Source organism: Oncorhynchus kisutch, linkage group LG9, assembly GCF_002021735.2.
Source record: "Oncorhynchus kisutch isolate 150728-3 linkage group LG9, Okis_V2, whole genome shotgun sequence".
In the NCBI taxonomy this organism is placed as follows: Eukaryota; Metazoa; Chordata; class Actinopteri; order Salmoniformes; family Salmonidae; genus Oncorhynchus; species Oncorhynchus kisutch.
In genome coordinates this window covers 30320636-30336504 of record NC_034182.2, presented here as the reverse complement: position 1 = coordinate 30336504, position 15869 = coordinate 30320636, and the positions used below count along the sequence as shown (strand labels likewise).

Here is a 15869-nt window from a genome sequence, read left to right as displayed (position 1 = left end):
GACGGAGTCTACTCAGGTAGTGCAGCTCATCCAGGATGGCACATCAATGCGAGCTGTGGCAAGAAGGTTTGCTGTGTCTGTCAACGTAGTGTCCAGAGCATGGAGGCGCTACCAGGAGACAGGCCAGTACGTCAGGAGACGTGGAGGAGGCCGTAGGAGGGCAACAACCCAGCAGCAGGACCGCTACCTCCGCCTTTGTGCAAGGAGGAGCAGGAGGAGCACTGCTAGAGCCCTGCAAAATGACCTCCAGCAGGCCACAAATGTGCATGTGTCTGCTCAAACAGTCAGAAACAGACTCCATGAGGGTGGTATGAGGGCCCGACGTCCACAGGTGGGGGTTGTGCTTACACCCCAACACCGTGCAGGACGTTTGGCATTTGCCAGAGAACACCAAGATTGGCAAATTCGCCACTGGTGCCCTGTGCTCTTCACAGATGAAAGCAGGTTCACACTGAGCACATGTGACCGACGTGATAGAGTCTGGAGATGCCGTGGAGAACGTTCTGCTGCCAGAGACACCCTGACTGCCAGTAGGTACCGAGATGAGATCCTTAGACGCCTTGTGAGACCATATGCTGGTGCGGTTGGCCCTGGGTTCCTCCTAATGCAAGACAATGCTAGACCTCATGTGGCTGGAGTGTGTCAGCAGTTCCTGCAAGAGGAAGGTATTGATGCTATGGACTGGCCCGCCCGTTCACTAGACCTGAATCCAATTGAGCACATCTGGGACATCATGTCTCGCACCATCCACCAACGCCACGTTGCACCACAGACTGTCCAGGAGTTGGCGGATTCTTTAGTCCAGGTCTGGGAGGAGATCCCTCAGGAGACCATCCGCCACCTCATCAGGAGCATGCCCAGGCGTTGTAGGGAGGTCATACAGGCACGTGGAGGCCACACACACACTACTGAGCCTCATTTTGACTTGTTTTAATAAGGACATTACATCAAAGATGGATCAGCCTATAGTGTGGTTTTCCACTTTAATTGTGACTCCAAATCCAGACCTCCATGGGTTGCTAAATTTGATTTCCATTGATCATTTTTGTGTGATTTTGTTGTCAGCACATTCAACTATGTAAAGAAAAAAGTATTTAAAAATAATATTTCATTCATTCAGATCAAGGATGTGTTATTTTAGTGTTCCCTTTATTTTTTTGAGCAGTGTAGTTCAGATTTGTTTTCCATGGCAGTTTTATGCCCATAGTCATTGTTAAGTGATATGGTTGATATAGAGTATCGTTGTAGCTATTCAGAAACACCTAAACAGCCATGTATTTTTAGTTGTTGCCACAGTCCTCTAAGACAGGGGTTCCCAAAACTTTTAACCCCCCCCCTCCAGCATTGGGAAAATCCAGCACCCCGCCCTGCGTGCATGCGTGCGCATGTGCCACGTCTATTTCGATGGGCACGAGCACTGTTTATGAAACAAACTGTCCACATCCCTCTTGTTGGTGGAGAGAATTTTGCAGGTTTAAAACTTATTTCTGGCAATTCTACACATTGTCATGGGGTGCAAAGAACATTTTGCAGTTTTAAAGCTCATTTTCTTGCAATTCTAGACATTTTGGGACGTCTAATGTGTATTCATGTGATATGAATGACAGAAAATGGGCTACAAAACAAACAAAAAGATGTTAGCTGGCATGGGCTAGTTGATCTGGACATTTCTGACAAGCTATAAATAGCTCTCTAAAAAGGTATGTACTGAATGATGATGCACTACCCAAGTTTGAAATTGCACCTTGTACATTCTACTATTACAACGTTCAAGAGCAAGTTTAAAACCGGAATGAGTTCCTTGAAAATATTTTTAGATTTATATTTCTGTCGGGGGGAGGGGGGGGTGATACGCATCCAACCCCTGCCTACCCCTCGTGCCCCACAGTTTGCAGTTTGGGAACCACTGCTCTAATATACAGTCTCCATTACCTCTGAACAAGAGAAGTGCTAAGCGTAATGCTGCTGGAAGGACAAGTTTGGTTTACAGCTTTGGCGTTGTGCTGTCTGCAATGCCAATGACCCAGAGCTGGACAATGAGAGACCAATGAGCCGTTGATTCCTGGGAGGCATTTACATTAGGTCTAAACCGGACAATGACCTGTCCATGCACATGCTGCAACTATACAGTAATATTCAGACAGATTCAGTGTTGCAGAGCGATGCTGATGTGGCACAAATCTGTGGATTCAACTGCTGATATGCAAGCCATCCCCAAGGTCACAAACCAACTTTTGAAATGTGTTACTCAACTTGGAAAGGAAATAGCCAAAGCCTGATCCATCTGTGCGCATAAATATTGAGTGGCATCACTTCAAAGCAAGGTGAGGATGTCTAATGTTGGGAAGAGAGCGTCAAAAATAAAGTCAGCTCAGTACATGTGCAAACCACCCTACTGATATCAAAACACTTTTTTATTCATTCTTTCCTGTAAGCACAGAAACATTCCTAGCCTCTTGGGAGGGACTGGTATGTTATCATGTTTCTAGTGTAATTGCACTTCAGTTTGTTGTTGAAGTACACCAACTTTATTTCAAGTGCTGACTTCTTCATTCCCGTCAAAGAATTCCCCACCCGGTGAGGGGATAAGGTCTTCTTCCTTACTGTAACAAGCCAGTGTCCACTGCATGGTTTTGAATTGGTGATTGTTGATAAGGGCTCAGTGGCGTAGGCTCTTAGCTCACATCACTTAAAATGATTAACACACTAAATGTGTTCCTTGGTCTGAGAGGAAGCACTATGTGTCCCCCAGGGAAACGTTTGTCGAGGGAAAAGGCATTGTCTCCTCTATTGCGCTTTCAAGTACTTCCTGCGGAAAGCCCGGGCCATACTGTGACCCCCTTTCACCACACATTTGATCGTCGCATCGGATTTCCACGACCACTCTTTGCCATTGGACAGCTTTGTTTAAAAGCCAATGTTTATTCAGTGCAAGCTCACAAGACCTTTGGCCCGCCTGAAAATGATTAGCTCATATTGGGTTGTACAACCGTTTGGATCAAGTGTGAGAGCTACACTGCATTAAAGCTGATCGATAGGACTGGTTGCCTGGCGAATCAAAATGAATTCTTCTGTTGCTCTATGTTTGCTACATACTTCAGTCTGTGGTGGCCATTGTTGAAGCCGTTTGTGGTGACATCAAAACGAGGGGTGTTGTACAAAACAAATTCATCGGCAATTGGATAATCTCTAACCAATCCGAGTATCAAAGCCAATGATACATTTTCGAAAGGCCGCTTCACCCACGTGTGTTCTGGTTCTTGCCCATCCCATCGGTTTGTGGGACCAATCAGAACCGTTAGAATGTGTTGGCATTCTAAAAATTGTCTGAGAGGTACTCGGATCCATGCAGAGAAGAAACTAACGTCCTTGGGCATGGCATAGCGTACGGTCGGAGCAAGGAGTCTGGGTAGGCAGCCAATAGGACCGGAGCCCAAAGCAGCAGAAATTATATTTCATCACTTTAAACTTTGTCCCAAATTTAGCTCACTACTTCAGGATCTTCAAGATGATAAAAGAGGATTGCACTCTAAAGACTACTGTCAATCAAAATACAATGCCATTCAAAGCGCTTTCAAATCTGGGAAACAGATGGTTGAAAATCTGAGGTTAGATGACCTTTGCAAGTCTGTGTATATTCCTTTTTTTTTGCCCCATAAGATGGCAAATATATAGCCACAGCCAAACAAAAGTGTGTGAGTGAAAAGCATGTAATATACAGTACCAGTCAAAAGTTACTAATTAAAAAAACATTTTTAAAATCGTACATTGTAGAATAATAGTGAAATCAAATCAAACTTTATTTGCCACATGCACCGAATACAACAAGTGTAGACTTTACCGTGAAATGCTTACTTACAAGCCCTTAACCAACAGTGCAGTTCAAGAAGAATAAAATATTTACCAAGTAGGCTAAAATAAAAAGTAATAATAAAAAGTAACACAATAAGAATAACGAGGCTACATACAGGGCACACCAGTACCGAGTCAGTGTGCAGAGGTACAAGGCTAGTTGAGGTCATCTGGACATGTAGGTGGGGGCGAAGTGACTATGCATAGGTAATAAACAAACAGCGAGTAGCAGCAGTGTACAAGAGGTGGGGGGGTGTTGTCAATGGCGATTTTTATGAATTGTTCAGCAGTCTAGCGGCTTGGGGGTAGAATCTGTTGAGGAGCTCCGGTACCGCTTGCCGTGCGGAAGCAGAGAAAACAGTCTATAGAGACTGGAGTCTGACCATTTTATGGGCTTTCCTCTGACACCGCCTTTTATATAGGTCCTGGATGGCAGGAAGCTTGGCCCCAGTGTTGTACTGGGCCATTCGCACTACCCTCTGTAGCGTCTCACGGTCAGATACCGAGCAGTTGCCATACCAAGTGTTGATGCAACCGGTCTCGATGGTGCAGCTGTAGAACCTTTTGAGGATCTGGGGGCCCATGCCAAATCTTTTCAGTATCCTGAGGGGGAAAAGGTTTTGTCGTGCCCTCTTCACGAGTGTCTTGGTATGTTTGGACTAGAGGTCGACCGATTATGATTTTTCAACGCCGATACAGATTATTGGAGGACCAAAAAAGCCGATACCGATTAATCTAGCCGATTTAAAAAAAATGTTTAATAATGACAATTACAAAAATACTGAATGAACACTTATTTTACCTTAATATAATACATCAACAAAATCAATTTAGCCTCAAATAAATAATGAAACATGTTCTATTTGGTTTAAATAATGCAAAAACAAGAGTGTTGGAGAAGAAAGTAAAAGTGCAATATGTGCCATGTAAGAAAGCTAACATTTAAGTTCCTTGCTCAGAACATATGAAAGATGGTGGTTCCTTTTAACATGGGTCTTCAATATTCCCAGGACTATTTCCCCCTATACCATTTGTATTTCATTAACCTTTGACTATTGGATGTTCTTATAGGCACTTTAGTATTGCCAGTGTAACAGTATAGCTTGCGTCCCTCTCCTCACTCCGACCTGGGCTCGAACCAGGAACACATCGACAACAGCCACCCTTGAAGCAGCGTTACCAATGCAGAGCAAGGGGAACAACCACTCCAAGTCTCAGAGCGAGTGACTTTTGAAACGCTATTAGCGTGCACCCCGCTAACTAGCTAGCCACCCCGCCAACTAGCTAGCCATTTCACATCGGTTACACTAGCCTAATCTCGGAAGTTGATAGGTTTGAAGTCATAAACAGGGCAATGCTTGAAGCATTGCGAAGAGCTGTTGGCAAAACGCACGAAAGTCCTGTTTGAATGAATGCTTACGAGCCTGCTGCTGCCTACCACCTCTATCAAATCATAGACTTAGTTATAACATAATAGCACACAGAAATACGAGGCTTAGGTCATTAATATGGTAGAATCCGGAAACTATCATCTCGAAAACAAGACGTTAATTCTTTCAGTGAAATACGGAACTGTTCCGCATTTTATCTAACGGGTGGCATCCATAAATCTAAATATTCCTGTTACATTGCACAACCTTCAAATCCCCGAGCTGACAAGGTACAAATCTGTTGTTCTGCCCCTGAACAGGCAGTTAATTCACTGTTCCTAGGCCGTCATTGAAAATAAGAATTTGTTCTTAACTGACTTGCCTAGTTAAATAAAGGTAAAATAAAAAATAAATATGCAACGCAGGACACGCTAGATAAACTAGTAATATCATCAACCATGTGTAGTTGACTAGTGACTATGATTGATTGATAGTTTTTTTATAAGCACATTTTTAAATATATAAAAATATCAAAAATAAATCAAAAATAAAATACATTTATAAAAAATAAAAACAATTATTATAATAATAATTAGGCCAAATTGGTGTCCAAAAATACCGATTTCCGATTGTTATGAAAACTTTAAATCGGCCCTAATTATTCAGCCATTCCGATTAATCGGTCGACCTCTAGTTTGGACCATGATAGTTCGTTGGTGATGTGGACACCAAGGAACTTGAAACTCTTGACCGCTCCACTACAGTTCGGCCCGCCATTTCCTGTAGGCCACGATCAGCTCCTTTGTCTTGCTCACATTGAGGGAGAGGTTGTTGTCCTGGCACCACACGGCCAGTTCTCTGACCTCCTCCTTATAGGCAGTCTCATCGTTGTCAGTGATCAGACCTACCACTGTTGTCGTCAGCAAACTTAATGATGGTGTTGGAGTCGTGTTTGGCCATGCAGTCATGGGTGAACAGGGAATACAGGAGGGGACTAACTACACACCCCTGAGGGTCCCCAGTGTTAAGGATCAGCGTGGCAGACATATTGTTGCCTACTCTTACCACATGGGGGCAGCCCGTTAGGAAGTCCAGGATCCAGTTGCAGAGGGAGGTGTTTAGTCCCAGAGTCCTTAGCTTAGTGGTGAGCTTCGTGGGAAGTATGGTGTTGAACGCTGAGTTGTAGTCGATGATTCTCACATAGGTGTTACTTTTGTCCAGGTGAGAAAGGGTGGTGTGGAGTGCGATTGAGATTGCGTCTTCTGTGGATCTGTTGGGGCGGTATGCGAATTGGAATGGGTCTAGGGTGTCTGGGAGGATGTCGTTGATGTGAGCCATGACCAGCCTTTCAAAGCACTTCATGGCTTGAGTGCCACGGGGCGGTAACCATTTAGGCAGGTTACCTTCGCTTCCTTGGGCACAGGGACTATGGTGGTCTGCTTGAAACATGTAGCTATTACAGACTCAAGTCAGGGAGAGGTTGAAAATGTCAGTGAAGACACTTGACAGTTGGTCCGTGCATACTTTGAGTACACGTCCTGGTAATCTGTCTAAGAACAGTGGCTCTGAATGTTGACCTATTTAAAAGTTTTGTTCACGTCGGCTACCGAGAGCGTGATCACACAGTCATCCAGAACAGCTGGCATTTAGCTCGTTTGGTAGTCTCACGTCACTTTGCAGCTTGCGTCACTGAGCAGCTCGCGTCTGGGTTTCCCTTTGTAGTAGTGAAGACATCAAAACTATTAAATGACACATATGGAATCATGTAGTAACCCAAAAAGTTTTAAACAAATAAAAATATATTTTAGATTCTTCAAAATCACCACCCTTGATGACAGCTTCGCACAGTCTTTGCATTCTCTCAACCAGCTTCTTGAGGATTGCTTTCCCAACAGTCTTGAAGGAGTTCCCACATATTCTGAGCACTTGTTGGCTGCTTTTCCTTCACTCTTCGGTCCAACTCATCCCAAACCATCTCAATTGGGTTGAGGATGGGTGATTGTGGAGGCGAGATCATCTGATGCAGTACTCCATCACTCTCCTTCTTCATCAAATATCCCTTACATAGCCTGGATGTGTGTTTTGGGTCATTGTCCTGTTGAAACATAAATTACAGTCCCACTAAGTGCAAATCAGATGGGGATGGCGTATCGATGCAGAATGCTGTGGTAGCCATGCTGGTTAAGTGTGCCTTGAATTTTAAATAAATTACTGAGTGTCACCAGCAAAGCACCCCAACACCTCCTCCAAGCTTCACGGTGGGAACCACACATGCAGATTGCAATTATGTACTCGTCAGACCAAAGGACATGAACTTATCCTCTGCAGCAGATTTAACTCTGGGTCTTCCTTTCCTGTGGTGGTCCTCATGAGAGCCAGTTTCATCATAGTGCTTGATGGTTTTTGAGACTGCACTTGAAGAAACATTCAAAGTTCTTGAAATGTTGCTTATTTGCTTATTTCAGCTGTTCTTGCCATAACATTTACTTGGTCTTTTACCAAATAGGGCTATCTTCTGTATACCAACCCTACCTTGTCACAACACAACTGATTGGCTCAAACGCATTAAGAAGGAAAGAAATTCCAAAGTAATTTTTAACAAGGCACACCTGTTAATTGAAATGCATTCCAGGTGACTACCTCATGAAGCTGGTTGAGAGAATGCCAAAAGTGTGCAAAGCTGTCATCAAGGCAAAGGGTGGCTACTTTGAATAATTGATTTTAATTTGATTAACACTTTCTTGGTTACTACATGATTCCATATGTGTTATTTAAAAGTTTTGATGTCTTCACTATTATTTTACAATGTATAAAATAGTAAAAATAAAGAAAAACCCTGGAATGAGTCGATGTGTCCAAACTTTTGACTGGTACTGAACGTGTTTGGTCAACAACTCAAATCATTAACTATAAAAGTTGTCTCTGACGCTTGAAATTACCTCACGTTTTGCCTCTGGTATCATGTGACCTTGTTAAACTACTCTTTCTCAAGGCACTAGGGGTTAATGAGTTACATTTTCTATTTCCATTAAGGAAATGAGAGTGAGCGAGAGCAAGAGAGACAAATCACAAATCATCATCTGCATGGTGTGACCCAGAACTGTTATTTGTATTTATTTAACCCTTACCTATCCAGGAAGCTCACTGAGATGAAAAAGAGATTCTAAGGGAGACCTGGTCCAACAAATACAGCAGCAGAGGGAACAATGTGCCAGTCAAATATGAGACGTAACGACTTAGACATAGACACACCATAAACTAATTACAGACGTAGACACATACATGTAGGTTACAACTATAAAATACAAAAGTGGAGCAAAGTAGCCTATACTAAAGAATATAATACAATAATAGAATGCACAATATTTGCATTCTACACTACTGATTTTTTTGTTGTTGAATTTTTTAAATAATTGTATTGCTTTCTTTATATAACAGGATTGGGCAGATGTTGTTTGGATAACAGGATTCTTACATCACATTTTTGTAGGCCCTACAACTGGGGTGTAATCATTTGTCCAAACAGTAGCATTTTGCAACGAAAGAGAGAGTTTCTATTGGACAAATTCAGCTAGGTCCCACCCAGTTTAATTTTCTTACATTTAAGAAACATTTTGCAACAGAATTGAGGTAATGATTTCAGTTCTTCATAATCCACAAGCACAGGTCAAATTGACAAAATTATTGGGGGGAGGGGGGAGTCATGCCCCCCCCCCCAATATTCAGGACAGGTTGATTTGTCCCCCACAATAATTTCATATGATATGAACATGCCATAAACAATGGCAAAATGTGTAGAATTGCAGAATTACAAAAAAAAGAGTAGCATGAGATGAGCAATAAAACACCACATTTTTCTCTGAGCCTCATTATAATTTTTCTTGAAATGCAGGAAGTTAGCCGTTTTCCTGAAACAATCTGTTTTACCCCCATAAATATCATTATTGTTCGTTTTTGGGGGACCCCTGGAGGTTGGTGCCCCATGGCCCCAAATGTTGGCTGGAATAATATTTTGGCTGCCCCATCGAGTTTATACAGTCGGGAGACAGACTCCTGATCAATATTCAACAACACAAGTGTCAGTCTGACCATGGTACTGTATGTTCACACTCAATTATTATTATACAGTATGTATGTATTTTATTTGGACATAAGGTAGGGGAACTCGATCTATAATAAAACTCAGTCTTCATATTTTGCGTCTTCTTAAAGCTGCAATTTGTAACTTTTTGGACGACTTGACCAAATTCACATAGTAATGTTAGTTATAGATCTGTCATTCTTTTTGAAAGCAAGTCTAAGAAGATGTAGATCTGTTCTATATGTGTTATTTCTATGCTTCCATTCTTAAATTCGTTTTTTGTGTCTTACTTTCCAGTTTTGCACACCAGCTTCAAACAGCTGGAAATACAATATTTTTGGTAAAGAAAAATATATTTCACAGCGGTTTAGGTGGTACAATGATCATCTACACTATTTGCTTGTTTTGACACATAAACTGAAATTTGGTGAACTATTAGAATTGTAGCAACCAGGAAATTATAATACAACTCAGTCTTAATGATGATGAAGATATCCTTCCACTTACAGCTTTCAAAATCCCTCTCCATATACCCCTCAAGGGATAAATCATGTCAAACTGTGTAGAATTACAGGAAATGCGTTTCAAATGTTAAAAAAAAAAAAAAAAAAATCCATCTACTGTTCTTTGGACTCGTCCCACCAATATCTAGGCTACACCACAATTTCGCCCTTGTTATCCTTGTTTTAGGCCTAATTGTCGCCACATTGCTTGCGTTGGAAGGCTGTATATGTAGCCGAAGCATCGCAGGCTATTAACCTGGACAAACTATGTAAAAATGCATAGCCAACCGGTATGCTAAATTCGACTCCTTCCACACCTGCCGCCACAATATTCTCAAACTGCATCCTACCTGAGTGATTGGTGGCGGAAAGTTCACAAGAAAGTGCAGTGAAACTCCTCCCTTCGCTCGCAGAGAGTCGTGGTTGCTGCCTGTGCGAACGTGGTTCAGTAGGCTACAGAGGGCTGCAGTAAATACAGTGCCGCTCAAGAGGCGGGGTTTGACCTCGCAGCTCTGAAAACATCACTAATCCAGTATTTCAGGTGCCGAAGTCGATCATTGCTCACTACATCTGCGCATCAACAACTGCAAGAAACATACGACTCTAAAAACCGGAATAGCCTACAGCAAGTGAATGGGACGGATGGTGTCAAAAACTGGAATTATACAGGAAGAAAGAGTCCGTAACAACGATAACAGCAAAGTTGTAACACGTGCTTTTAGTTATGTGGTTTAATTTATAACGAGCCCTCTGTATGTGTATATATATATATATATATATATATATATATATATATATAATTTTTTTTACCGCAACGACTGTTGGGACAGTATCATAGGCGTCGTCAATTTCTTCCCGAAACTCCTAGCTGTTTCCATTTCAAGAATTCAAACACATTTGGAAGAGCTGCAGATTCCCTCCTTGTGAGATATTGTTATTTCTTTAAAACGGTGAGTGTTGTGTTCTTTTGGTTTAGGTTGGGTTGTTTGTTATTTTCTCTAACATTTCCAGCATCAACGCACATGAGGCGTAAATGTACCTGAATTACAGGTAAACTCAGTCGAAACGTATGAAATCGCTGATGAACTTCCGATTTGTTAGCCTATTATGTATGTATATATATATGTGTATATGTGTCATTGACCTATTCATGAACGAAACAAAAACGTCAAACTATTAGTGCGGCATTAGTAGTGCTTATATGACTGCATGAAACAAAAAGTAGCCTTCATGTTACATATATATATATATATGTATATCTCCTAAAAATTGTGGAAGTGCCTGGCTTGACATATTTCCTCATTGTTCTTGCGACATTGTATCAACACGAACAAAGACTAGTCTGTCACATAGCCAGTTGACACTGACAGCAATTCATAAAAGTTTACTTATTGAAAGCCTTCCAAACCCATTTCTCAAACTATGTCATATTTTTGTGCCTGGTCAATCATGTTATATGTTTAAAAATCTCCAGCAAATAGGCCACAATACTTGTGTAATTGCAACCTATTGAACTTGGCAGGTTACTGCAGCCATGGCCTGGTTTTATTCTCACATACACCTGAAAGATGCAGTGAAATGTTGTTTTTACAGGGTCAGCCATAGTATTATCACACCACTGGTGCAAATTAGGGTTAAGTGCCTTGCTCAAGCGCACCGACAGATTTTTAAAATTTTTCCCCACCTTGTCAACTCGGGTCGGCTACTCGAACCAGAGACCTTTTGGTTACTGGCCCAACGCTCTTCTAGACTACCTGCAACCCCCAAAATGTCCAATGCAGCAGTTTTTACCTCCAATATCCAATTACTATGATTGTTTTCAATTAATGTGGTAAAAAATAAAAAATCATAGTAATTGTTACCCAGAAATAATTGGATATTGGAGGTAAAAACTGCTGCATTGGACATTTTGGGGGTTGCAGGTAGTCTAGAAGAGCGTTGGGCCAGTAACCAAAAGGTCTCTGGTTCGAGTAGCCGACCCGAGTTGACAAGGTGGGGAATATTTTTTTGCAAAGAGCAATTTCCCAAGCAAGAATTTTGGGAGGACTGTCACTGCTCAATAATCCCTCTGAGTGGGAGGGGAAAATGGAAAATTTGCAGAAATTGATGGTTTGGAACTCTTTCTCATTGGTCTATTAACTCATTTGATTTCACCAAGCAGACCAAAACTCCATCCCACCAAAACAGGCAGACATTTGAGTCTGTCTTTTCAACAGGTCTTACACTAAAAGGGCATTTATCATTTTCAAAATGTCACAGTATTATTCCAACCTCGGTGTGGAAATATACTCTCACCGAACAGTTTTAGGTACACCACCCTGTTTAAAAAAAATGTATCGCTTATACAGACCATGAGTCACATGGCCTTGGCTTGCTATATAAAGCAGGCAGACCGGCATCGAGGCATTCAGTTATGTTCGATTGAACGTTAGCATAGGCAAAACGAGTGACCTAAGCGACTTTGAGCGTGGTTTGATCGTTGGTGTCAGGCACACCGGATCTAGGATCTCAAAACCAGCTGCCTTCCTGGGCTTTTCATGAACAACAGTGTCTAGGGTTTCCAGAGAATGTTGCGACAAACAAAAAACATCCAGTCAGTGGCTGTCCTGTGGGGGAAAACAGCTCGTTGATGAGAAAGGTTGAAGGAGAATGGCAAGAATTGTGCAAGCTAACAGGCGGGCCACAAACAGACATATTGCTGCAGTACAACAGTGGTGTGCAGAACAGCATATTGGAATGCACAACTCGTCGATCCTTGTCACGGATGGGCTATTGCAGCAGATGACCACACTGGGTTCCACTCCTATCAGCTAAAAACAAGAAGTGGCTCCCGTGGGTAAGCGATCTCCAACACTGGACTATTGAGCAGTGGAAAAACATTGCCTAGTCCGACGAATCCCAGTTCCTGCTGCGTCATGCTGATGGCAGATTCAGTATTTGGCGTAAACTGCATGGGTCCATGGACACATTTCTGCCTAGTGTCAACAGTACAGGCTGGTGGTGTACCGCCTTCCAATCTGCAGCAATTGCGTGATGACATCGCATCAGCATAGTCCAACAACCCTGTGGAATCCACATCCCAAAGAATTCAGTCTGTTCTGTAGAGGGCTAGTTTTGTTAAGAACCGCAACGTTCAGTCTGAATATTAACACTCATTGCTTGCGGTACCGTTTTGGAAGCATAAGGACCTTTTCTTTCATATCAGAGAGAAATAATTTTCTAAAGTGTAATTGATACACAGCCTTTATAGGGTTAGGGTTAGTTTTCCCACATGGCCATGTATCCATGTTACAGCCATAGCCGTGGGAAGTAGGGGTGCTGAGGGTGCCTCAGCACCCCCTGATAAATCACAATTTAAGAAAAAAAAAGTTATTAATACAAAAACACAATTCCCCACCAAATGAGTGCACTAGGCCTTTATTACTCCTTTATGAGTGGAGCAAAGAACTCGTCAGCAGAGCAGGGAGAAATGTATTTCTAGAACCGTATATCACAATTGAGAATTGATTCATGTTTAGATGGAGTATTTTATTTGGCTGTTTTGGCTGCCAGAGCCAGGCTACCTCTAAAGAAATAAATTAAAGGCCCTTGGACTTTAAGGAGTAACGGTAGGCTCCTTAATTAATATTGGGCTAAGCTACTTAGGCATTTCCATTCATGAACATATCTGTTCTATAATGAACAAAAATATAAACGCAACATCTAAAGTGTTGGTATGTTTCATGAGCTGAAATAAAAGATCCCAGAAGTGTTCCATATGCACAAAAAGCATATTTCTTTCAAATTGAAATCCCTGTTAGTGAGCATTTATCCTCAGCCAATATAATCCATCCACCTGACAGGTGTGGCATATCAAGCAGCTGATTAAACAGTATTATTTAAAATGATTTAAGGTAAGTTGACTGAGAACAGTTGACTGGCAACAACCTGGGGAATAGTTACAGGGGAGAGGAAGGGGGATGAATGAGCCAATTGGAAGCTGGAGATGATTAGATGGGAATTATGAATTTCGCCAGGACAATGGGGTTTACACCCCTACTCTTACGATAAGTGCCATGGGATCTTAGTGACCAGAGTCAGGTCACTTGTTTAACGTCCCATCCGAAAGACGGCACCCTACACAGGGCAATGTCCCCAATCACTGCCCTGAGGCATTGGGATATGGCCCTCCAATGCCACTTCCAGCAGCATCTGGTCACCCATCCAGCGACCAACAAGGACCAACCCTGCTTACCTTCAGAGGCAAGCCAGCAGTGGGATGTATGGTGGTATGCTTCTGACACAGGTGCACCTTGTGCTGGGGACCAAAGGACCTCCACATTTGGCTTCTTCACCTGCGGGACCATCTGAGACCAGCCACCTGGACAGCTGATGAAACTGAGGAGTATTTCTGTCTCTAATAAAGCACTTTGTGGGGAAAAACACATTCTGATTGGCTGGGCCTGGCTCCCCAGTGGGTGGGGCCTATGACCTCACAGGCCCACCCAAGTCTGCACTGATTTCTTTATATGAACTGTAACTCAGTAAAATCTTTGAAATTATTGTGTATTTTTGGTCAATATTTGTCATGATGACAACACTAGTTTCTTAACACTGCCAATATCACATTTCTGTACATGATTCACTTTTACAGAACATTCAGCAAACATCTGAGTGATAAGCAGACAGTCAATTAGTATTTTTTTACCACATAGCTCAGTTCTTTTGAAATACTGTCTTTTTGAATGACCAGTGAGTACAGTTTGTACTCAACTCCCCAGTGAGTTTCACTGATGTGAGTCGAGTCTTCGACACCTTATTTTTTCCCTAAAGCCTTGCTAGCAAAATGAATACCTCATCCTATCCTCAAACATCAGGCTCTCTTTTTTAATATATATTCCTCACAATCAAAGGCACAGAGCTCATTAAAAACCTGAGTTGTGGGTAAGGTATTACAAACCGAATGAAAATGATCTCATCAGAAATCAATGGTTTATTCTAGACTATATGATATTGTAGGCTACTTTTATATACATTATGTGAGTTTCTTTGATTTATTTCGAGGTGAGCGAGTGGTGTTGACTTAGAATAAAGCTCAATATGAACGTGTTATGAATATAGCCTACTTATTAATCTATTTTGGGACAACAATGAGCCTCGATTGTGACAGGGTTAGATTTTCCCATTTGACAAAGCTCCAAATTCAGTTGAATTGATATGAATGATAATTTAGGTTTTTAGAATAAACTTCTTTCCATCACAATTAATATTGGAAAATAGACTTCATTCAGAAATGATTCTCTATTTTACACAAACCGTATGCACACCTCAGTATAACAACTCAACATTTTGATGATCTTTTTGTGACATTTGCTTTATTGTACACCACTAGATAATGCTATGCTGTTTTTAGCCCATGGATAATTTATCATGCTAAACTTTTTGGGGGATCGTTTCATTAGAACCCGTAAGGTAGTTTTGAGAAAATAATAGAATGCTGAAGAACCAGCTTGTTTCTGTAGCAGCATGATTTTGAAAGGACAGCAACCGTAATACCAGCACACTCATGCAGGAGAGTGAAAATGTAAAAAATCTCTAGGAATTAAAAAATAAAACATAGGTGGGCCGTTTGGAAACTTTTTGGCAAAATTAGTGTGCCCCACTTCACTGCATAGGGCCGGTGGAAAGGCGGCAGTCACACACAGCATAATGTTAACGGATAAGCAGTCCATAAACTTGGTCATAATAAGCCAGTAGGTCCCAATCATAAGAATACAAAAACACAAACATTAAGCGTTTCCAAATCGATTCGGGATGCACTATTTCAGTTTCAATGACTCAATATTCTGGACAAAAATGGACGAATGTAACTAAGGCTGGAATGTCAATGCAATCAAACTAGCAACGGCAATGATCACAAGTCACTCATAACATGGCTAATAGGCTAGCATGTCTATTTATGTAGTAAGCTAAAAACACGGAGCCTAGCGTTTGCTAGCTAGGAGGATGTCATGCCATTGGAGGAGTGGGTGTGTGACTGACTTTTTCCTAATTTATTTTTTGGTGGCTATACACAGTTAGTGA

The 15869-nt window shown here is 41.7% G+C and overlaps 1 protein-coding gene across 3 annotated transcripts in view; it reads left to right on the top strand.

The window, feature by feature from the left end:
- Positions 1-10587: 10587 nt before the first annotated feature.
- The window catches only part of LOC109897035 (inactive ubiquitin carboxyl-terminal hydrolase 53), a 55814-nt gene continuing 50532 nt past the window's right edge, over positions 10588-15869 (top strand). For all 3 annotated transcript variants that reach the window (XM_020491543.2, XM_020491544.2, XM_020491541.2), the window contains exon 1: positions 10588-10756. The gene's annotated coding sequence lies outside the window, so the exon portion shown is untranslated. The remainder of the gene's footprint in view (positions 10757-15869) is intronic.